This window comes from Lemur catta, chromosome 7 (genome assembly GCF_020740605.2).
Source record: "Lemur catta isolate mLemCat1 chromosome 7, mLemCat1.pri, whole genome shotgun sequence".
In the NCBI taxonomy this organism is placed as follows: Eukaryota; Metazoa; Chordata; class Mammalia; order Primates; family Lemuridae; genus Lemur; species Lemur catta.
The window spans coordinates 45,853,330-45,878,704 of record NC_059134.1 but is presented as its reverse complement, the minus strand read 5'-3'; positions in this window follow the sequence as shown (position 1 = coordinate 45,878,704).

Below are 25,375 nucleotides of genomic sequence, written 5' to 3'. Positions count from 1 at the left end.
TTCTATAGCACACAATTCATAGTAGGTGCTCAATAAATTCATAAGCCTACAAGTGGCACAAAAATTTATCCGTGCTTTGAATAACATTGCCCTGATGTTTTTCACTACATGGCCTTAGTTTCATCAGATTGTTTCAACATTCAGAAATCAATATAATCTAGTGTGTTAAGAAAAGGAAGCAGAAAATCATGATTATCTCAACAGCTGCAGAAAAAAAGCATTTGACACCACTCATTAAAAAATTCAGTTAGGTAGAGGACTGAAAAACCAAGTCAGGTGACCTGACCTTTGTCTTTGGATTCCCATGGTAGCTCTAAAAATACAAATTTATTCCACCAACCCTCCCCATTTTTTTAACTTCCTTCATGTGTAGTTTGAAGATCACAATTAACATTATCTTCTTTAGCTCCTCTGATGTTCCAGACATTCACAAGACATACCACAACCTTTTCTGCCAAACACGATCAAAGCTTTGAAGTCAATGAAAGTTTTCATAGAAGATTTCTGACAGCTATCCTATGATGAGCAGTTAATAGGTTGTCTCTTTCTCATTGGGGCTTCCGTGCAATTAGTGCTAACATTTATGTATATCCCTGAAGATTTTTGCTTTTGATCTGACTTCTATGTTTAAAATCTCTCAAAAATGTTTTACAGTGTTCTGTAACCTTGTACATCATTCATTAGATATGGAGTTTTAAAATTCTTTCTAATTACTTTTTGCTGGTATAAAAAATGTGAATTGATATTGTATGCTGAATTTACTAAATTTACTTGCTAACTCATAGTTTATCAAGAGATTCTTTTGGATTTTCCACATCTATAATCATGCTATCCATGACAAACAATGAATTCTTTCTTTCTTTCCCATACTTGGACCATTTTTTTCTAGCTAGGATTTCCTGTATGATGTTAAATAGAAGAGGTGATTGTGAGCATCTTATCTCGTCCCTGATTTCATGCTGTAAACACAGAAGATTTTACCATTAATCATGAAGTCTACCATGTGGGTTTTGTAGATGTTCTCTAACAAATTAAAGAAGTTTATTTTTATTTTAAGCTTAAGAGTTTATAATATGAATGAATGTTGAGTGGTGTCAAACGCTTTTTTTCTGCAGCTGTTGAGATAATCATGATTTTCTCCTTTCTTTTCTTAACAAACTAGATTATATTGATTTCTGAATGTTGAAACAATCTGAAATAAACTCACCTAGATCTCACTTGATTCAGTAATCAGCTAGTATTCTTTAGGATTTTGCATGTGTGTTTATGAGAGATATTGACTCATAACATTTCTTTCTTTTAATGTCCTTGTCAGGTTTTGTTATCAAAATTATACTGGCCTGGTAAAATTGGAAATGTGCCTCTTTTTCTATTCTCTGAAAGAGTTTAGGTGAGGTTGATGTTATTTTTTTCTTAAATGTTTAGAATAATTCACCATAAACTCATCTGTGCCTAGAGTTTTCTTTGTGAGGTTTTTATTTTCAGACACATTTCTTTACCAGACATAGGAATATTCAATTTGTATAATGCTTCTTGTGTATATCTTAATAAATTTAATTTGGAAGTAACTTTCTCATTTCATCAAAATTTTAAAATCTAATGCACCATTTTTTTATTATTTTTAACTATCATTTTAATTTCCCGGGAATCTAATAATAATGCCCTCACTTTTCTTCCTGATGTTATTTGTGCTAACATTTAATCTACATAACAACCCTATGTAATAGGTATTATTATTTTCCCACTTTTATAAAAAAGTAAATAAATCACAAAGAACTATGATGCTACCCGAGTCTACTTAACTAGTGAGCACAGAGTCAGGACTCAGGGCAAGGTCTGTAGCTTCAAAAGCCTGTGTTCTTCTTTACAACCATGCCACACTCACTTAGAGCTGCAATATGGGACAAAGCCACTAGGTGGAACCCCATAAAACCTATCGTGGTCTTGGGTCCAATATTAATCACTTTAGCGCATAGGATGCCAATGCTGGAACGAACCAAGAACATCAAAGAACCTATACCTTCATTTTCACAAAGGAGAAGTCTGAGGGCCAGCCAGGGAAGAGACTAGCCTAGATCACACATTGATTTAGTAATAGACACAAAATCAGCACCCAGAGTTTGTATTGCCCTAAGTCTTTGCATTTACCACAGTCATTGTATTGTCTTCAGACTTATGAATGGAAAAGATGTATAGCTCCTATAGTAAATAGGAGAAATGTCTGACCAATCTCCTCTATGGCAAAACAAAGAAGTATTGGCAAAACATTAATTAGCTCCTGTCTGGAGTCACTAACTCAGCCAGCCAGAAGAAGTGGGCTTAATAGTCAGTGCCTACAACACTGTTCATTAAAGTAAAGGTATCTAGGTTTCCACTTACTGGATAATCAAAGGGACCTTATATAAACTGTCTCCTTCAACTACAGGCAAGGATTTGGATAGACTGAGGGGGAAAAGGTGTCTGTAGCTTCTGCACTGACAAACTGTTTGGTCAGTGGCAAATCTCCTGCCCACTGGTTCCACAGTGGTAAAAGCATGCCTTCTGCTGTGCCTTACGTGCACAATCAGAAAAGGGGTTATAGGGGTTTGAGGAGAGATGACTGCAAGACAAAACTGATCATGGCAGATTGTCAATGGTAGCTTCTCTGCTCCTTCAGTTCTATCATACCCCCTTTCCCACGGTGTCCTCATTCTAACATGCTTCTGTCCTAAAAAGGAATATGGACAATAAACCACAATTCCATACAGTGATCTGAAGAATAGAAATAATATGACAGGTAGGGATGGTTGTGATACTGGGAATAATACTGTTTAAAAAACTGTTCAAAAAACATTTGCTATTTCTACGCTATCTCCTTACTCCCAATTATATTTACATGTAAAGGAACTCTAAAGTGAAACTATCTTTTTATCTCTGGAGCTGAAGGGATCTGGTCTTCTGGTAGAAAGCTTTGTGTCCATTAATACATTTACAACTAAGTTGTAGTAGCCGTTCTGTGCAGAACCATATATAAGGATCACTTAGACTTCTAGAATCTTCATTTTGGAATTTGTACGTTGAAAGTAAAAAAAATAAAGCAGTTTCAAAAAAAGAAATAAAAGAAACTTCTTGCAACATCTACAGAGAGAATAACATCCAAAGAAGGTTGGTGCTCTCATATTTTGTTAGTATCATTCTATATTGTTAAAAACATTTGAGAAAACACTTTTGTAATTTAGCACAATTATAGTGTAGACAATAACAAAGTATTTACTTATTCTAGACACTATTTAAATTGCCATGTATAAGCATTATTTTACTTATTGCAACTAAATCTGTGATTTGGGTATCATCCCAATGTTTCAGAAGAAAATGTCAAGTACAATAAAAATAAAGTGTATAACAGGTAAATGTCAGAGTTGGAATTTTGTATTTGGTCTATTTGGCACCACAGCCTGTACTTCTAACCACTATATCCTTAGGCTCATTATTTGTTTCCTGGTACTCAAAGCTAAGGAAATAATCTAACCTATGAAAAAAGCTACTTGCCTTTAGAGGTTTATTTATAACAGTGAAAAACTAGAAACCATATAAAAGCCATACAATGGAGACCAATACAGTAAATTATGAAATGATCTGTAGCCATTTGAAAGTGTGTGTGTGTGTGTGTGTGTGTGTGTGTGTGTGTATGACATAGGTCAAAATATGGAAAATCCTTATGGTATAATCACTTTTTAAAAGTATGATATAAATTTATATTGATTCTTTTTTTTAATTTCTCATATTTTTTGTGATTGCTTCTCTTTGGGAGATAAGGAAAAGAGAATATATGCCAAGTTATTTATGCATGGCATATACTAGAATCAAAAGCAAACCTAACATAAGCTAATTCTGGTCAGCAAGTTATGCATGTGAGAATGCTTTAGTCCTTAGTGTTAATAAACTTTGTTACATCAATTGAAAGCAAGCATTTGAGGCAATAATAATTACATCTCTATTTTTGATAAGTGGATTTTAGAAGTAATGAAGCCAATGCAAATAGAGTCTCAGGTTCTGATGTCCCAACCTGGAGACAGAGGCTGGAGAAGAGCAGTCCTTCCCTACCTCTGCAGATGAGGTGGAAGGTAAGTCCATGGGAGACAGGACTGCTACAGTGTACACCCTGCTTATTTCAATGGCTCTGAAATCTGACCCCTTTACTGTTCCTAAAATTTAAGAACATCAAGTGAGGAAGACAGTTTCATGATGGTGAAATCGTTGACTGAAAATTATTACTAATATCACAACCATCACGTGTCTTATTTATCCCCTGTAGTAATCCTAGGACCTTGAGGGGAGCCTTCACTAAGCCAAAGAATGGGAGAATAAAGAGATGAGCAGTCAATGCCACTGATTTCTTTTAGGTCCTCTGTATCCTCATCCTGTGTTTTTAAAGAATTAGTTGCTAAAATTGCTCATAGTAGTATATTATAGAGAACTATTTTCCTTCACCATTAATTTTCTAACAGATATAAAAATAAGACACAAAAAAATAAACTTGTTATGGCAACAGTGAATATTGTAGAAGAATAGGATCATAGGTGATATGTGTGTATATATTCCTCTTTCTCTTGTTTTCCATATGTAATTATATTACTTTAAAGCATTAAAGAAGAGCATTACAGAGACTGGAGAGAAGTTAATGTAAAAAGACCTAAGAATCTTGCAAGAGTAGCAACTTTTCTTTCTACCTCTTGAAAGGTCTGAGATAAGACTCTTTTTTCCCTTTCTGTCCATTCTCAGTGTCTAGAGCCCTGACATCACACCATCATACATACACCACCACATTTCCTACTTTCTATTTAAAAATACACATTTCTCAGATTGAGCTTTGCACCTCTAGAACTGGTTCTCCTCCTGGAGTTTGTCTTGCTTTGACATCTGCTGTGGGCCTGGACTGCCTAGACTTCTTTTTTTTTATTTCAGAATATTAAGGGAGTACAAACTCTTTGGTTATATAAATTGCCTTTGCACTTCCTAAGCCAAAGCTACAAATATGCCCATCCCCCGGACAGTGAACACCACACCCATTAGGGGTGAATTTATCCATTCCCTCCTCCCTCCTCCCACCTGTCTGACACCTGATGAATGTTACTTCTATATGTATCCATAAGTATTGATTGATTAGTACCAATTTAATGGTGGGATATGTGGTGTTTTTTTCCATTCTTATGATGCTTCACTTAGAAGAATGGGCATGACATGTTTTTCCCTTTGTAAAACAACAGCACAAAAGGTAGAACAAAGTAATAAGGTACTATCTGATGGTATGAACAGAACAGCATCCAACATATCAATTCTATCAATCAACATGAACCATTTGAATGCCCCACTAAAGGACATAGGCTAGCTGAATGGATGAAAAAAATACAACCCAAGTATGTGTTGTTTTTCAGGAATCACATCTAACCCACAAAGACTCAAGGTGAAGGGATAGAAAAAATATTCCATGCAAATGGAAACAAAAAGAAAGCAGGTGTAGCCATTCTCATATCAGTTACAATTGACTTTAAATCAACAATAGTAAAGAAAGACAAAGATAGTTATTATATAATGGTAAAGGGAGCAATTCAACAAGAAGACATAATGATCCTAAATATTTATGTCTCTAACGCAGGAGCACCCAGCTTCATAAAGCAAACCCTACTAGATCTAAACAAAGAGGTAAACAGCAGCATCATAATTGTACGGGACTTCAACATCCCACTGACAGAACTGGACAGATCATCCAAGCAGAAAATAAATAAACACTGGACTTAAACAGGACTGTAGAACAGACATTTACAGAACATTTTACCCCAAAACTACTGAATATACATTCTTTTCATCAGTACATGGAACATTCTCCAAGACTGATCTTATCTTAAGCCACAAAACAGTTCTCAACAAATTAAAAAAATAGAATTCATACCATATATCTTCTCAGACCACAGTGGAATAAAACTAGAAATCAACTCCAAGAGAAACACTCAATTCTATACAAAGTCATGGAAATTAAACAACCTGCTGCTGAACGATTACTGGGTCAATAATGAAATTAAGATGGAAATCAAAAGATTCCTCAAACTAAGCAACAAATGGGACACAAGCTACCAAAATCTATGAGATTCATCAAAAGTGGTCCTTAAGGGAAAATTCATAGCCTCAAATGCCTACATCTGTACTCTCTTTCTACCTCTGCTTGAGATTTGCCATTTTATAAGAAATTATTTGTCCATATGTCTATCTGTCCCCTTGGATGGTGAAATCTTTAAAATCAGAGACCTGGTCTTATTTGACCTCATAACTTCATATCCTAGCACAATACCTCCATTAGTAGTAATAATAATGACAATGGTGATGATGATGATGAATGGACAAATGGATCAATAAATGAAAGAATATATATCAGCAGTAGGTAAGATGTTTGAAATTCCACCAACCAAAAACCTTCCTACTGTGAGGAGCAGTGTGGGTTGTGTGAAAATCCTCTGTCCTGCCCTCCTTGACCACAGAGTCTGTCTGGAGTGGCTACTCCAACAGGGTCTGCAGCCCGGCCTTCTATTGAAGCTGCTCCATGCACAGAAAGGCCACACAGTGTCAGAAACCAGGAATCCTGCATTCTGCATCTCAGTCTGCCTTAAACTAGCCTGTGACCTTGGCAAAATAGCTGTAATTTTCCTAAGAAAATTCTGTTTCCTCATCAAAAATGGAAATAGTAACCCATGCCTGTATTTCTACCTCATGTGAAGTATTAAAAAGGTGTTATATATGACAGGGCTTGCAAATAATAAAGTACGATGCAGATTTAAAGGACTGTTACTAAATGTTGTCTCTCCCCTTATGTATCCAGTCCTGGGTTTTTCCTCAGGTAAATTTTTTTTTCACATTAGATATAGCATGTCCATTTCTAAGTCCTGTTAATTCTACAGGATTAGCTGGTGAGGAGGCTGTGCTGTGCAAAGGACATGGACATTTTATTCATATTTCTGTATAAAATCTTAGCTTCATTATTTACTAGCTATATGATCTTGGGAGTTTACCCCAATATTTTTGTTCCTTAATTTCCTTGTCTCCAAAAGGGGAATACTAATGTGTTTCTTATAGGCTCAATGTAAACATTAGATATGATAATCTAATGTTACAGTATATATAAGCTCCTTGTACATACATAGAAGGTACTCTGTAGAGTGAAGTACTGAATAGAGAGGAGATGTCTAAGGACTGCAAATACCCACATTCTGGTGGTGAAAATTCTTTCCGATTGACTGAGGTTAAAAAATAATAATAGTAATAATAAACTAACTTTAACTCCCACAGAAAATTAACTAGAATTTACTCAAGAAATTCAAGAAGAAAAAAAAAAACATTAAAAAAAAAAAGAAATCAAGAAGAGTCAGTTCTACTCCCCAAATTAAAGATCAATGATTGTTTCCTAACATTTACATATCACATCCATAATCTTTGCCATACTGAGTATTATTTATGCTATTACTTTCTTAATTGATTAAGCTGGTTTTTCCATAGCCATATTATACATGAAATGACAAGGTTGATGCACTGGTTAACTGTATTCTAATACATATAAGAGTAAATATTTTGTCTAAAGCACATAATACAGAACCACCACCAAAAAATAAAAAGAAAGTAAAAAGACACGCATACCACCTGAATGGTTTAGAGAATTCTTCATTGCAATCTTCTTTCTGCAAATGTTTGTGCCCTTGAGTTTTCCTTACAATTCTCACATTAACTGGATTTATAATAGCCTCAGGGAGTTAAAGAATCCTATGGTTTGAAATGTTTAAAATCAGTTTTAAGGCCGGGCGTGGTGGCTCACGCCTGTAATCCTAGCACTCTGGGAGGCCGAGGCGGGTGGATCGCTCAAGGTCAGGAGTTCGAGACCAGCCTGAGCAAGAGTGAGACCCCCGTCTCTACTAAAAATAGAAAGAAATTATCTGGCCAACTAAAATATATATATAAAAAAATTAGCCGGGCATGGTGGCACATGCCTGTAGTCCCAGCTACTCGGGAGGCTGAGGCAATAGGATTGCTTGAGCCCAGGAGTTTGAGGTTGCTGTGAGCTAGGCTGACGTCACGGCACTCACTCTAGCCCGGGCAACAAAGCGACACTCTGTCTCAAAAAAAAAAAAAAATCAGTTTTAAAATTTGTATTATACACATAATAAGTTTCTGCTTGCTCAGAATTTTAAATTTCTATTGTACAGGAGTATTTCTAGTTTAAGCAAGTACCTGGCAGATAACCAGGACCTATAGGAATTCAGTAGATGGGATCCATGGAGGATAGAAATTTGTCTTATGCTTATGTGCATTTAAAGTCTCAAACACTCTCTGCATTAAATTTAATCACTAATTCATTTAATACCCAATTAAATCAAAAGTTTCCATTCCATTTGAGAAGTGGGATAATAGAGGCTTATGCAGAGCAGCATGTGCACCAAGTAAAGGTATCTTAACCATCTGGCAAGGGGAATATTTGGTAAGCAAGAGGAATTTTTTTAACTTCCCTGTAATTCATTCTACCTTTGTTATCTATGTTTTCCAGAACCTTAGTTCAGACCTTTAGTAACATAGGAAACCAGAATTTCCTAACTGGCTTCCCTGCCTCTAGCTCAGTTTATTGCCTCCCAATTCCCACACAGCTGCTATATATTCTTCCATTTATTCATTGGATAAATATTGACTGGGCCCCTGCTATGTGCCAGGCATTGTGCTAGAACTCTGATCAAGCTACTACCCACTTGAATCCCTCTCTATGGTCCTCTGGTTGGAGTCTACATCCCTTAGCTTGGCATTCAGGGCCCACGTTTATCTGGCCCTCTCACCTCCTGACCACTCCTTTTCCAGCATCTTCCATTTCAGCCCTGCTGCACCCCTTGCTTCTTCCCCATGCCCTGTGTTCATGTCCGTTTCTCACAGCCTTTACACACACGCTCCTGGCCCTCTCCTCCCTGCCTGTTCTAAACTCATCTCTTCTAGGAAAGAGAGACTGTGAAATAGATGAAATCCCCGAAGGGCAGCTACACTAACATTTTAACAACAAAACAAACAAAAAATAGTTTATGTTATACATTTATGCCAAAACAAAGAAGAAAAAGGGAAAGATACATTACAATGTCAACAGCAGTCATTTCTAATTAGTAGAAAATGGATTTTTTCATCTTTCCACTTTTCTGTATTTTCTAAAACTTTCCTTGATGATCACCTATGTAATTTCATACTGGGAAAAATAAACATTTTTTAATAAGGAAGGGTGGAAGGGAAAAAGAGAAGAAGCAAGGAAGGAAGAAGGATAAAAAAGAAGGTATAGAAGCTTTGAACAAATTTCCCAATGCTAAATAAGCTACTCATCAGCTTAGTGATCTTGCCTTTGTTCTTGTATAATAAAAATCACCCACATGTTTTCCATTTATAGCCAAACTCAGTTAATTACAGTATTATTTGTGGTTGCTTGTGGGCAGGGTCAATACAGGTAATTAGATCCCTTACAATCTTTGGAAAGTTACTTTCATTCCTTGTGAAACATCAATATCTAATGCAATGTGCATGAGTAAGGAGACTTGGTGAGTTATAACATGATCCTAAGGTCAGTGAAGTGAAAAACTGAGGCAATTAGAAAGATAACTCAGATACAATTTCTTGTCTCTGAATAACCAAGAGCAATAATTATTGTCAGAATTATTTAGAAAAAGGTCTCAATTCAGAGGTTTAGTAAAGCCAGGAGCATTAGAGAATCCTAAGCTCTTACAGCTAGATGGACCCTTAGGAGTTTTCAAACTTTGTGCAAGCCTTTGTTCAAATCAACTGTCTAAAATGAAAGCTTGATACTATAGGTTTTGGGCAGCATGACAAAGTACATTTGACCCTTGAACAACACAGGTTTTGAACTGTGTGGTCCACTTATACTCGGTTTTTCTTCCTCCTCTCCCACCCCCGAGATAAGACCAACCCCTCCTCTTCCTTCTCTTCAGCCTACTCAATGAAGACATTGAGGATGAAGACCTTTATATGAAGATCCATGTCCACTTACGATATTTTCTCTCCCTGATTTCCTTATTAACATTTTCTTTAACTTACTTCATTATAAGAATACGGTATGTAATACATGTCACATACAAAATATGTGTTAATCGACTGTTTTATGTTATCGGTAGGGCTTTCGGTCAACAGTAGGCTATTAGTAATTAAGTTTTTCAGGCATCAGAAGTTAAACATGAATTTTTGACTGTGTGGGGAGTTGACACCCCGAACCCCATGTTGTTCAAGAGTTAACCATAGAGTAACAGGACTCATAGATAAACCTGGATTTGAATTCCAGTTGCATGCCGCCCTAACTGAACCTCTGTTTGCTTGTGAGTAAAATATGGATAATAACATCTACCTCAGAGATTGGTTGTGATAACAAATGAAATGCAGCCTGGGTTTAATAGGTGGTATTAGTATGAGGGCTGTAGGTTGTTAGCCCTCCCCAGACTAAATACTAGGAAAATGAGTTTGCTCCCCGGAAATTAAAATTAGAGCTAACATGTGCAAAATCACTGAACAAGTCTGAATAATTTACAGTCTGGCAGAACTGCCTTGTATCTGATTGAATTTATTAACATTTAAAGAAAGAATGTGAGACTCAGAAGGAGGAGTTGAGAATCTCAGAGGCATTCAACATCTAACCATTTTCCAGAAGATATTCAAATTTAGCCAATAATTTACAAGTCCTAATCAGTAGGGAATCCCCAATGTAGAAAGGTTGGAGGGATTTTTTTACCGAGGAGTTTTAGATTCTATTATCATAGGCACTATTGCCCTTACCCACAGATGTTGAGTGCCTCTGGCTTTCCTTGTCCTGTTTCCGTTCTATCCATACAATCTTTGATGCTTATTTGGAATCCCATGTAGGTCAGCTTCTGGCAACAGTATGCAGTGGTCACTTGGAGGTTGAATATTCCAGGCCCTGTGGCTATTATACCTTCTGGCAAATTCCTAATCTGGTATGTACTGGAGTTTTAGACATCAGTTCTATGAACTTGCTCTATACGACAATGTCCAAGAGACAGGTCTATTCTCTTTGTGCTGCCAAGATCAGCAAGGCCTCAGCCTGGGGAAAATTCACCATGGCAATAAATACCCCCTACTGACAGAGGCCCTTGGGAAGTATAGTCACAGCCTCCTTTGATGGCATTACACAACATCACCTTATGGCTATGATATATCATTTTTTAATTTCCAGCCTAGGTACCCAATAAGTATTCATAACATACCTTTTATATCCCAAGGAGTAATCTTTGGTTGGATTCCCCCTAAAATAGTCCCTGAGACAAGTATTCGTGTGCAAATAGCATATTTGGGAAGCAGTCCCAGAAAGCACCAATAGGAAAGTGGGGACAGGAAATAGGAAAGGGAAGAAAGCCAGCAAAGTTTACAATATGGTGCAAGTTAATATTGAGGACAGCTAGGGCTCAATCCTGATGAAGACGGAACTCAGGGAGACAATGGATACCATGCCACAGTGTTATTCACCTCCCTGTCCCCACAGACAAGAAAGATGTACCTCAACCTCTAATTCCCACCCCTCTATGGTGATGGTTGCTCCCTGGTGCATCAGCTCCTGGCACTCCTGGCCTTCTAGGGCCTGGGAGCCGACAGAATGCTCTCAGGCAAGAATCACAGGGGCTTTCAGTAGAAGCATGAAGGTGAGTGCTAGAAAGGGAAGTGCCAGGACAGGGTGGGGGTGATGAATGGGGCAACCAACAGCATCTGCTGTAAGGGGTAGCTCAGGAAAGAATGACATAATCTATACTCTCAAAATGCTTATAATGACTAGACATAGTTCTGAATAATAATCCAGTTCAGTCAGATTGGCAAAGGCAGTGGAAAGTTCTTCTCTGTGGTTTCAAATTTGGCTCTCAAAAGGGCATCAGAAGGAAGTGAAGGCAAATTCGAGACTGATTCCCACTTCTCTGCATCCTTATGAGATTGGAGAAATAATGACTGTAGCTAGTTATTTCCCTCAGGTCAATGCTAAATCAGAACGCTACAGCCTTGGCTTATATTTACATTCTGTTTCAATATCTGGCAGAAATCAAAGCACAGGAATCTGCCAGCTGACCCCAATTTAACTCAGGTGCATGTGATTGATTAGAACACAAGTCCAAACTTCTCAATTCTCAAGGTCCAAGTAATACCACATTTCTTTAAATATCTCAATTGTATGTAAGATTCACTTAAGACTCCCCCACCCACCAAAATTTGTGGGAAACCCAGTATCAGTTATTTGGAGGACTGTTGGCATAAGTTCCTTTCTCTCTTCCCCTGATGCAACAGTGCTGGCAGGGCCAGAGGCTTGCAGGACTTACACTGTCCTGAAATAATGTCTACCAGGCATCAAAATCTTGAGCCGGTAAGAAGCAAGGTCATTGCGTGCATGTTTCTGCTGTCCTTCCTCCTTGCAGCTGTGTGCTGCCTTAAAGGATTCGTGGCGTCCTACCCTCTGCCACACTGAGCTGTGGTACAGTCTTCTGCTCAGTTCTCTGCCCAGGAATGCAGCTCTTTGGGGACTCCAGGCCCCAAAAGCTAACCCCAGCCTCAGTGCTACTTCACATCATTTCCGTAACCCACAGTGACCAGCCCCGACCTGCATCCCCCTGCGCTTTTCTCCAGAATCCCGTTGGGTTTGATTCCCCACCCCCACTCTAATCCACAAAACTAAAAGTCAAAAGTGCTCTTTCGTCTCCTGTTCTTGAACAAGAAAGCTAATTGCTTCATTGGAACTAGAGTCAGCCTCATCAGCCTCAGCTATTTTCATCTTCCCTTTTTTGGCCTATGGATGTACAGACGTCCGTAAACACAAACTCAGGAACAGCACAGCACAGAAAAGTGACTTGGAGGAGAAGGGGGTTGGGAGAATAATATACAGCTCCGAAGTCACTCACCACTACTAAAAACACCAGCAGGAATCAAAGCCATCTCCATTCCCAAAAGCAACAAAAATAGAATTTCTGGCCTAGAATTCCACCAGAAAATTTCAAGAGTTATAATTGCTCACTTGCATGAGTGGCTGATCAGAGTGTCCTTGCTTGATTTTCACTGGCAATCACCCTCATTTCATAGGCATCTGATGTATTTCAACCAGGATCAAGTTTCCTTGATCCTCCTTGATCCTCACCAGCTAAGACTGCCCTCGTCAGACTACTATTCTCATGATACGTAGAAACACAAAGAATTCATGGTATTTTTTTTAGATGTTATTGCTTTCAAATGTGCATTGCATTCCCCAAAATCCTCTGCCCACTTTGATGCATCTACAGTGCAGTAGGTGATACTTCTGGTTTGGGTCCTAAGATCATTTCAAGAACCTCGTTGGAGACTTTTTGGCTGTCTAAACCATTTATATATGTGTATAAAGAAATATTTAACATTCATTTATTATAATAACTTTTCCATCTCCTCTTGCTGAAGGAGTTTGTTAAAAATGTAGATCACATTCTGAGATTCTAATTCAATAGGTCTAGTACAGACCTCAGGAATATGCATTTTAACAATGACTTTCAGATGCAGGGGTCAGAGGACCATATTCTGTAAAACACTTATTGGGTACTATCTATGAGTCAGGCAATTTGCTAAAAGCTTTGCAGGTCTTATTTTATCAAACCATCACATCGATGCTATAATAAAAATATTATTAGCCTCATTTTATAGATGAGTAAATGTAGGCTGAGAAAGAGAAATTAAAATCCAAAGTCATTAATCAAATGTGTTTTAGAGATTCAAATTAAATTATGGCTACATGGTTATAATACTCAAACTCTTTCAATTATAATATATTATAAAATAAATTCCGACATTAAGGATATTTTAATTCTAGCAAAAATGGCAATTGTTTACTAATACATCTTAGGTTACGATAAACTGCACTTTAGTTGAAATTTATGTATCAATCAGGATAGTTAGGTTATGCTGTGATAATAAACAACCCTTGGACAGTAGTGACAACACAACTAAGATTACTTTCACTTATACCCCAGGACTACCTTGAGTTGTTCTGGAGGTCCTGTCTCCATTCAGGAACACAAACTGGCAGAACTGCTACCATCTAGAACATCATTGCTCCCCGGCTCAGGGGAGGGAAATGAAGCAAAAAGGCGCCAGCTTTTCTGTTCACGTTTCATTAGGCAAAGTGAGTTGCATGGCCACACGTAACATTGGGAGGGTAGGGAAGTGCCGTTCTGTCATGTGCTTAGAAAGCAGAGAGCTAAAAATATTTGTAACCAGCACAATAGTTCACAGGTAGACTCGAAACTAGCAGACAGAGAGAGACATGACCTGTTCAAATTCTGATTTCACAATGTACTAAACCTGTGACTTTAAACAAGTAAATAAATCTCAGTTTGTTCATTTCCTAAACAGGCATAATAATACTTATGCCACCTGATTGTTCTGAAAATCAGTAAGATCAAATACATAAACTCAAACAGTTTAGTGCCTGAAGCATAATAAGTGCTCTCACCAAAACAAGTTGAACTGGAAATAATCACTTTGCTACTATCCTTACCTATCACATATTAACAATATTTCAGATTCACATTGTTGTTGTCTTATTTTAACATTTAAATGCAGTGATGGTGACTAATGAAATCATTGTGTAGGGAGAACTGGAGGCAGTTAACTTGAGGGTGTGAGAGGCTGCCATAGGCTGGGGTTCCCAGTAAACAGACTCTAGCATAGACATGTGTTTGCAGGAACAAGGCCTGCACAGGGGTGAGGGAAGTGGACTGAATAAGAAGGAAAGTTGACTTGGAATGCAGTAACAACAGAGCCAACCTACCTGGGAGCTCTGGAGCTGGAATGGCTTTCTAGGAATATTCTGGATTGTGGCACAAGAGCAGGGCTAACCTTGGGCCAGGTGGTGCCCTTAGAAGGCAATTCCTAGAGAAGGACTCAGCTGAGAGCCATCACCAGGCAACATTTGCTCAGCTGGGGACACTAGGGAAATGAGGGCCTCAGGCCTAAATGGAGAGATCTGAGCGATGTACCATGACACTTACTTTAAAAGTAAATCTAGAAACGGAATAGGCTATTAAACTGAAAGACCCTGGACTATGACTTCTCATTATTTTTCATTAAATCCTGCTTCCATTTGAACAGTAAGCTAACTGAGGTATTTAATGTTAAATATTCTAATGCATAAACAGTGACATTTATAGAAAAATGAATAATTGGTGTAGAACATAAATTATTTTCTCATGCCTCTCTGTCATCTTCATCTAGGAATAATTGACCTCCTAGGGATTATTATCAGAATGGTAGGTCGAGTGCCAGAAAAGAATTTATTTTCATGACTATCACTTCAGAAATAATTCCTAGAAGGCAGAAGTCATTATTTGGCTTATTTCTACTTTGGTTGAAATACTTATGCTTAAACTTGTACGATTTAGGCTAGAACATGACACTTCCCCAGGATTTCTTAAGGATATTCCAGTGAGGCACCAGGGGCCACAGGATGAAGAAGGCACATCTTCTGGAGCAGGGACATGACTGGATGACCCGACAGATGGAGGTGGGGGTGTAAATAAATAATTTAGTGATCTAAAATTTGAAAAGTATATATATGTTACAGAATACAGAACTGTGCTATTTTAAGGTAAAATTATATTCTTTAAATATATTTCATGTTTGCTGTAGGGCTTTCAAACCACATAAAGACACAAGTTCATTCTGCTGTGCCTGTAAGAGGAGTTCACTGGAAAATTTTGAGAGGCGTACTGTAATACGTTGACTGCCACACTGGAAAAAAAGTGTTTTATTATAAAAATAGAATAAAAACTTCAAAAACAAAACGATCTTTTCTAATTTAATGAAAAATATATTTTTTTAATTGTTTTCTGTATGAGTTATATGGAATTAAATTGTCAATGTTAATTGTAACAATAAGGAAATCAACAAGTAAGATTTTCACAAACTAACTGCAGGGTTTTGCCCAGGGGGCCACCCATCACGTAACATATGTGCTATAGCATGGCAGCGTGAGTTGTCTGTGCACCACACGGCTCCCAAGGTAAAGAGATGTTTGAGTTCCACATGCTTCACGAGGTCCTGGGCTCAACTTAAATACAACTCACGTGGCAATTAATGTGTTAAACTGTTCCAGCTTTTCCATTATGGGCTGATCACATTTGTTTCAAAATACACAATGTTTATAGTGCAGAGACACAACTGTAGCAATTATTTCCTTGGGAATTAGAACAAATAAAGGAGGCTTATGCTTCTGTAGAGCACAAAGGGTCAATTAGATCATCTCGTATCGTCAATGAAACTTTGTGTTACCAAGCCTGCTGACCCGTCAATGAGTTATCAAGAACCCTTCATCTCAGTGTCTTCCCAAATAAGGTCATGGTAGAATGTAAGTGAGAATGTGAAATACTAGCATGTACTTACTCTATGACATCTAGAAAGGACTTAATATTTTGAGCCTCAGATATTTTATCTGGAAAATGCAAAATACCAATGCTGAGTTGTGAGGGTAAAAATAATATATAAAAACACAGCAGAAATTAAATAAGTAAGAATAATTTTGTTAGATATTGTAGTTGAGATACGTATAATAGCCTTTTAGGAGTTCCCAGAAAACTAACTATATAATTCCTTGAATAATGAATTTAATGAATATACCACCTCCCTGTCTGGTTAGCATGAAAACCCCTGGATCCCTGGCAGTTACACCAGAACCCTGGGCAGGGGCAGGAAATGCTCTGACTTAGTTGGCTCCTCTAACTGTGTGATTCAGCCCCGGCCCTCAATTGTCTGAGCTTCTCTCAGGCAGTTGCTGACAATAAGAACATCAAATATCCTCCTCTAGTTTTCCCAAAGAAGCCTTGGTCATATTCCCAGTATGCTTTTTAAACCATCTTCCCCTTTTACCTGACCCATTTTTGCATGGGATATTTTCTCTACCATATGAGCTAGCTTTAATTAAAGTTGATAATTCTGGGGTGCCTTCCACATACTCCCTGATGACTGTGATATAAATGGACACAATAAACAGACCATCTAATATTGATAGAATCTACAGCTGCATCTGCTAATTAGGGCCAATAAAGGCTTTGGGGGCAAGAGTTCCCATGTGACGTTTGTTTAATTAAAGCCTTTGTCTGCCCTACTCAGAAGGGTGAAAAATATTCCACTTAAAATGTACTCAAAACAAACACAGCTATTTGATTGCAGAACATTCCATAATAGTCCCTCCTGGGCTCCCAGAAGGAAACATTTAGGGCAAAATATTTTTTTTTCTGGATAATATATACAATGTTGTTGTTATTATTTTAATTAAGCCAGATAATTGATTCTATTTCTAAATCCACATATATACATAGGAGTAGGTCTGACCAATAGGCTTTAAGAGGGGAACAAGTTCAGAGATGATCCAGGAGGATTGGGTCAGGGAATATGCGGTCTCTCATATGTTATCCTATGGATAATGAGCTCAACTGGACCAATTATATAATGTTTTTCTCTCAGTAACAGGCTGAGTATGCACTGTATTATTATCTGCTATGTGTCATGAAATAAGTTGCACTCTGGTAGGATGGTGAAGTGGAATAGGCCTTAGGCAGAGAGACAGGAAATGTGGATTTTATTCCTGATGTTGCTATGAATTTAGAAAATTATTCTTTGAGTCTTGGTTACTTTATCTGGAGAGACGGAAGTATGGATATTAAGAGAGGACTTTAGCTTGATTTTAATATTCCTACTTCAGTTTCTTTGATTATACTTTCTTTGAGGGGATTTTTCCAAATATGGCTTATATGAATTGCCAATTTTTAAGCAATTAATATATAAAAGCATTTTTTTTCTCGTGTTTCAAATAGTGTTTTTTATTTGTTTTGAACTTGCAGCAAGGGAGCAAGCAATAGAGAAAGTGGTTCAAATAACTGGCTTTGTAGACCATAGTTTAAACAAAAAGAAAGGAAAGTATGAATAGAGACCTTGACTAGTTAATTAGCTACAAGATTGTCTTGTTTTACACTAAAGCATATATTGAAATTAAATTGATAAATTGTTCTTTGATATATCTTGTAGAGTTGCTTTTAATTACTATGAAGACTTTCAATTATCAATGAATTATAGGCACATGTAATGAATAGCTAGTTAATAGAAAGTATACATTAGCTATTAGAACCCTACATAAAAGGTTCTTTGGCTGCACAGGTAGAAGACTCTGATCTGCATAACTGCCCTCACTTCATAGTTTACCCCCGTGCTTTGCTAGAAACAATAAATACCACATTGCCTTGATTCTAAGATGTACATTATTCTCTTTCCACATTTTAATGTTTCTGAAATCAAGACAATTCTCAAAAATCAAAGCCAAATAGGACTAGGGACTAGCCTAAGTTATAACATAGCTGTCATTGCCCACAAGTATGCAAATTTAACTGTGTGGGGTGTGTGTGTGTGTGTGTGTGTGTGTGTGTGTGTGTGTGTGTGAGAGAGAGAGAGAGAGAGAGAGAGAGAGAGAGAGAGAGAGAGAGAGAGAGAGGGAGAGAAAGAGAGAGAGAATGACAGGTGTAACTTTATCTGACACTCACCTCAGTTTAGTTACTTGCACTATACCAGGGGTTAAATTTCAACTTTTAAATTTGGATCCCTAATTGTAACTAAATATGCTTCCAAAGTCTTACACTGGGAAGTAGTATTGAAAAAAGTTATGAATTTTGACACTTCCCTGTTATATATACCAGTCAACAAATAAAAAGTAGTAGATTTGTCAGCAATCAGGGTAGGTCATGAAACAGTAGAAGCTAGGAGAGATTGATCTGACCAGGTTATATGCATGAAGGACTGTGACCTCAGTCCTAGAATTCTCTTTGCAAACTTTCTTTTTATTTTCTCCTTTGTCTCCCTCCCTCCTTTCTTCTCTCCTTCCTCCTCTTCTCCTTTTAAATAAGTGACTTTATTTTTAATATCTTCACATTACTAAAACTTTAATGCATATATAAAGTTACAAAGAAGAAAAAACATCTCATTACTCAAACATGATCAGTAATATTAAGAGTATATCATTCCAAAATTGTCTGTATAATTATATATGGATAAAAGTATAGATACACTGAAAATGTTAAGATATGTGGATTGAGTTATGTATTTTTTAAATTTATTGTATTAAATTTACTTTAACAAAGAAAAATGAAATATAGCAAATGGTTAGTATATACAGAAATATTTCCTGGCTCTGTCAGCTGAGAAGATCTATTAATAGAAACAAGGACATTCCAGTTATAACAAACACACCCAGCGCCAGATCTTGGTTTCTAATACTATTGTCCAATAAAACAGGGCTACTTAGAGAAATGGCTGATCCTAGGACCAGGATGGGAAATAAACAACATGATCCTGGAGGATTGTATAGTGGCAGAAAATTAAGGAAGTGTTCAAAAACAACCCCACAATGATGGAGTATATCAAAGGAGTATGGGGCCAATGGAAAAAGCTTTAATGACCAAAGCTGAAATGATCTGAACAGTTACTTACAAGTTAAACATACACCTACTATGTGATCCAATCATTCATTTATTAAGTTTCTATTCAAGAAAAATGAAAGTGTATGTCCACTCAAAAACTCATACATGAATGTTCATAGAAGCTTTATTTATATTAAATAAAACTTAAAACATCCCAAATACCTATCAACAGTGAATGAACAAACTGTGATATATCCATAAATGAAATATTATGCAATAATAAAAAGGTATAAATTTTAACACATTTTAACATTGATAAATCCCTAAATAATTACGCTGAGTGAAAGAATCCAGACATACACATATGATTTTATGGACATAAAATTCTAGAAAATGCAAATTAGTTTATTGTAACAAAAAGCAAATCAGCTATTTCCTGGCAATAGGAGTGGGGTGTGGGCAGAAGGCAGCAGGAGAGGAAGGTTACAGAGGGGCATAAGCAAACTTTGTGGGCAATCTATACATTCACTATACCTACCGTAGCTATGGTTTCATGAGTGTGCACATGTGTCAGAACTTATCAAATTGTATGCTTCATATACAATATGCAATTAGTTAAATATCAGTTATACCTCCATATTTAATTTTAAAGTAAGAAAGACCAGAACATCACCATGTGGATGGGTAGGACACCCCAAATGGATAAAATTAATTCAATACACTTTCAATTTTGAATGTGAAAAATCTTAGACTTAAACTCTGACACTGAAAAAGATAGGGGTATTTAATTACCTTGTATATAGATACAAAGAGGCTAGCAGTTAAGTAAACATTTAATGTGTCTTAGTTTTTTTATTGCTAACAACACAAAGGAAAGAGGGATAGAATGATAAACAAGGAAAAATAAAATGAGAGACATGAGAGGGAAGGGAAAGGACAAAAGAGTATGGCTTAGTTTTGAGCTACTAACAATTCGAGAAGCCAATGCCCACTTTAAAATATGAATTTCCATAAATAAATCTAGACTTTAACTCATTTCCTGACATAAAATTTGAGAAAACTGTATATGAAACCAAGCAGAACAAGGGCTTGTAATGGGAATTCATAGATAGGAATGTGACTCTGGTAACACTAGCAGGACTCATAGTTATGATGTTCATGATCCTTGCAGACCTCAAGGACAGCCTCAGTGCTCTGAGTACCCTGAGCATGTTCTAGGATTATTACGATTCTATCTGGGACCTTATCAATTCTGTGTATTCATCTCAGCATTTGGCTCAGAAGCAGCATGCTGCCCACCTACCAGGCATAAGAATTAGTCATGTAGCAAAATGTCCAGGTAGATAGAAATAAAAATTCATATTAAGAAGTGAAGGCTACAGGTCCACTTCACATAAATTTTTAACATTACAGGTAGAGTCCTTTCAGTAGCAACTTCTAGATGTATATATGTAAAGTGACCAGGCATGTATTGAATTGAGGGAAGGACAAATAGAATCTCTTGAGGTTCAGAATATGCTGTCCCTTTACTCTTTGGTACACAGAACTGGCATCTCTGTTTCTTGTCCTTCCCACAACACACCTAATTTCTTTGCTCAAAGACCATGGATCACACCATCTCTGAGGGAGAATCATAGACTTTAATCCTCTGTATTCTCCTATATAGCTACCAGCAGTAGGGCAAAAGTTAGGACATTTTTAGTTTGCAAGGAAAAAATATCTTTAGCGAAAGGAGGAATTTCATTGTAACGACACAGGGCAAATTCAGAAAAGTTTCAGGGCTGCTCTGTCTCAAGAAGACAAGGGAATCAGGTACTAGAAAATGAAATGGCCCCTTTCTCATCTCTGCCAGTTTACAGATTTTACTCATTCTTTCTCCTGCCTCTATCTCTCTTCTCTCTTTCTCTCTCCACCCTAGACTGATGTCCTATATTTAAATTGCTCAAATTCATATGAAGGGACTACTTTCTCTACTAAATTGAAATGATAATACATGATGGAGAAGAATATGATGATGGTGGTGGTGGTGGTGGTGATGAAGTACCTACATTCTATTTCTGCAAGCAAGGATAATAATACCTGTCCAATAGGATTGTTGCATAAATTGGACGAAGTCATATATGGAGAAATCCAGCAGTGTTCTTGACACAGTAAATTAAAAATCAAGTAAGGGTCCAATTATAAAGGGCTTTGCATTCTGTATCCATGATAATATTAGGTAGCATTCATTAAATACTATGTGCCAGTCAATTTTTGAATGGCTTTAGGTAAATTATCTTCTTTAATACTCTTAACAATCATATGAGTTATGTGCTATAATTATCCTCATTTCCCATATGAAGGAATCGAAATATAGATGGGTTAGTATCAAGTAGAACCTAGAACTGAAGCTAGACAATCTGACTCAAGTGTCTGTGCTCTTAATTTCTGTTACACTGACTTCTCAAGTTGAATTTTAACCCAAAGAAATAGTAATCTCTTAAAGGTTGAAACCAATGCAGTTTTAGAAATAACTCTGGACAAATTTGGTTTTTATAAAGATCACTCAGATGATAAAATAAGGAATACTTCATGATACAAATGTTAACTCCAAATATTGCTAGTGAAATTAAGAATAAGAGTAATTATGTGCCAAGGAATTGGAAATATATGTGACTCAAAATAACCGAGATAAATATATAACATCCCTGAAACTATTTGATGAATAAAAGGTTCAGAGCAAGGTTAACCTACATGCTGGTTTTTTACAGAAAGCCTAGTTCTCCCTCTTTTCTCTTGCAAGGCAAAATCTAGCCTAATGACAGGACTAGAGACCTTTGAGTTACTGACAGCATGCCAAGCCTTGGGATAAAACAGCCTCAGGCTCATAAGGAGATCAGTCAGATATTCAGCATTTCCAGGATCAGACTGCAAGGGATGCATGAGGCCTGAGTTTAAATATCTCCAAAGCACAGGCACTCAAAGGAAGTAACTGTGTGCTGCAAATTCTACACCCTAACAATTGCAATTGGAAGAGAGACTATTCTGCCTCCTTGTCTAATAATAAAGACCTCAATTAGAGGTCCCAGAGCACTAAATATGAGGTTATGGGTTAGAGGGATCCCAGTTAACAAACAGTCTCTAGGAAAAATGAACATGGTGCTAAGACGTGGCACCAGGACAGATCTACTTATGGGCATATTTGTAAACAACCAGGACCACATGTGTTCTCTAATCATAGATCAGTCCTGGAAAGGATAATTACCTTCAAGAAGAGTATAAAAGTACGAATGTTAAAGAAAGCATAAATAATTCTCCAAGTCTTTACTAGCTAAGAGTGTTGTGAGATTCGCTGTCAGGCACAGTTAAAGGAAGAATTGCTAACTCAAGTCCTATTACATTGCATTTCAGAAAATATACACTGAAAATAATGTGGCACGAGAGAAAGAGAATAGGGTTAAGCCTAGAACTGTGGGCTCAAGTACTGATTATTCCAAATACCCTGAGCCAGGCTCTTGGTCTCACTGAATCTCAGTTTTTATATCTGTAAAATGGGATTTAAAAACCTGTCTTATCTAACAGGATGTTTTGAAGAGCAATATAAATAATATACTACCATTCCAAAGGTAGTTATTTTCTCTATTATTATGGCCATTTAGAGAGGCATAGTATCACAATATCAGGTAAAAAATGTCTTTTCTTATTTTCCATTCTTGTCATTACTTCACTTAGTAGAATGCGCTCCAGCTCAATCCAGGATAATACGAGAGGTGCTAGATCACCATTGTTTTTTGTGGCTGAGTAGAACTCCATGGTATACATATACCACATTTTATTAATCTACTAGTGTATTGATGGGCACTTGGGTTGTTTTCACATCTTTGCAATTGTGAATTGTGCTGCTATAAACATTCTAGTGCAGATGCCTTTTTTTTTTACATGCAAATGGTTATTAAGTGTTTTAAATCCTTCTTTTACTAAACAGGAGATTTGAAGATCAGCTTTTGAGGCCAGAGTTTTGGGCAGAGGCCAAGATAATTCAGCTGCCAGCTACAAAGTACTACAGCAAGCGCCAAAAACACAACTCATTTTTGAATGGGAAAATGTTTCTGCCAAACTAAGTCTTAAGGGTTTTTATAGTTCTTTCCCATATGTTCCTATGAAAAGGTCATTTTTCATATCTCATTTTTGAATGGGGTTGTCAGAATAACAAGTTTCGACTGCTGTCCAAGCCTGGGAAATCGATCTAGTTAAAATGAATTTGAGGATATGGAGTATTTTTAGGGATTCAGTGAATTATACCTTGAAGTCATGGACAGCATGGATTGAAATAAGCATAGGTGATTGATGTCCAGTTTACGGTTGGTCCATCCAGTCTGCTTCTGTATGGGCAGCTCCCAGGCTAACATTCCAGTACTGGCAACACCACCTTCTGGGGACAATAGGATAATATTTCAAATATTTGATTATCAGTCATGTAATGACTGATTAGAAAATGCCATTTTCACTCTTAGTCATCCCCACTCCATGGTCAGATTAGGAAAAGAAGGAGGAGGCAGCTTGTTAAAGCAGACAACAAAATCTCTACATTCTAGGCAGCTAGAATCTCGAATGGTCTGGGGAAGAACTAGAGCGCTGAACTAGAGTGCAGGTCCCTGCTTCTGCCGGGAGGAAGGGGCATTATTTTCCTGTTCCTACAATGGCATTCCGCAGGCCAGCAGGGGCCCCGAGAGATTGAAATGTTACAGTAAATAGGTCTGAGTTTCTTAGAACTGGTATGAAATTTCTAATAAATAAAAATGCCTGGAAAGTTATACAGTAGGACTGAAATATCTTCAAGGAATTCAGCCTTCCAAAAAGGTAATGTTTTAAAGAACAATTGATATGTTACTGCAAACAAATACACCTGTTTTGAGTTTATATTCTCCATATTTGAGATTCCACACTAAACCACTTATACCCCATTAAGGACTCTGCATATTATGCAGATAGAAAGCTACATCCCTCACAATATTTGTCACTCAACTTCCATAAAACCCTACCAGCCAAGAAAGATTTTGCTTAGTTTAAATTTCTGTAGGCTACATTACGAAAATCACAGATTTATTGAATACACATTTCTAGAATTACTAGCCCTGTCCACCTTGAAATATTCCTAAGCTACCAGAAGCTAGTTAAGAATTTTAAGTGGGGACATGACATTGTCACCCTGCTGTGGTAAGTACTGAGAGAGGGCATGGCTAGAAGGATGGAGGTATGTGGAGAGGTTACAGCAGTGATACAACTTACAGATATGAGCTGAGACTGATATAATAGGTATTTAGAAATCAGAATTAGCAGGAGGTCATGATTAATTGAATGCTGGAGATGAAGAAGAAGAATAAATATCATACCTAGTTTCCTGATTTTGAAAATTTGGTAAATAGTGGTGCCACTAACTGAAAAGATAGAAATGAGCTTTCTTTGAGGACAGGGAAATGATGTGTTCATGTTTGCTCATATTGCATTTATCTTGATGCAACAAATGCAGAATGAGGTACCTGGTTGAGAGTCATAGGAGACAGTCTTCATCATGACCCCAATGATCCTTGCCTCCCGGTATTCAGGCTTTATGTAATACCATCTCCTTGAGTAATTTGCTTCTGACCAATAGAATATGGAAACATTGAGGATATATCTCTCTCATGATTAGGGTACAAAAGATCGTGAATCCTGTCTTGCTAGTACGCTCTCTCTATTGCTTTCCCAGCTTGCACACTTTGGTGGAGCAAACTGTCATGTTAGAGGGGCCCACACAGCAAGGCACTGAAAGTGGGCTCTGGTCAACAGCCATCCAGGAACTGAGGACTTTCATCTAGGTTCAATCAAGGAACCAAACTGCATTTACAATTTCTGAGTTAGCATTTTCCAGTTGAGCCTTCAGGTAA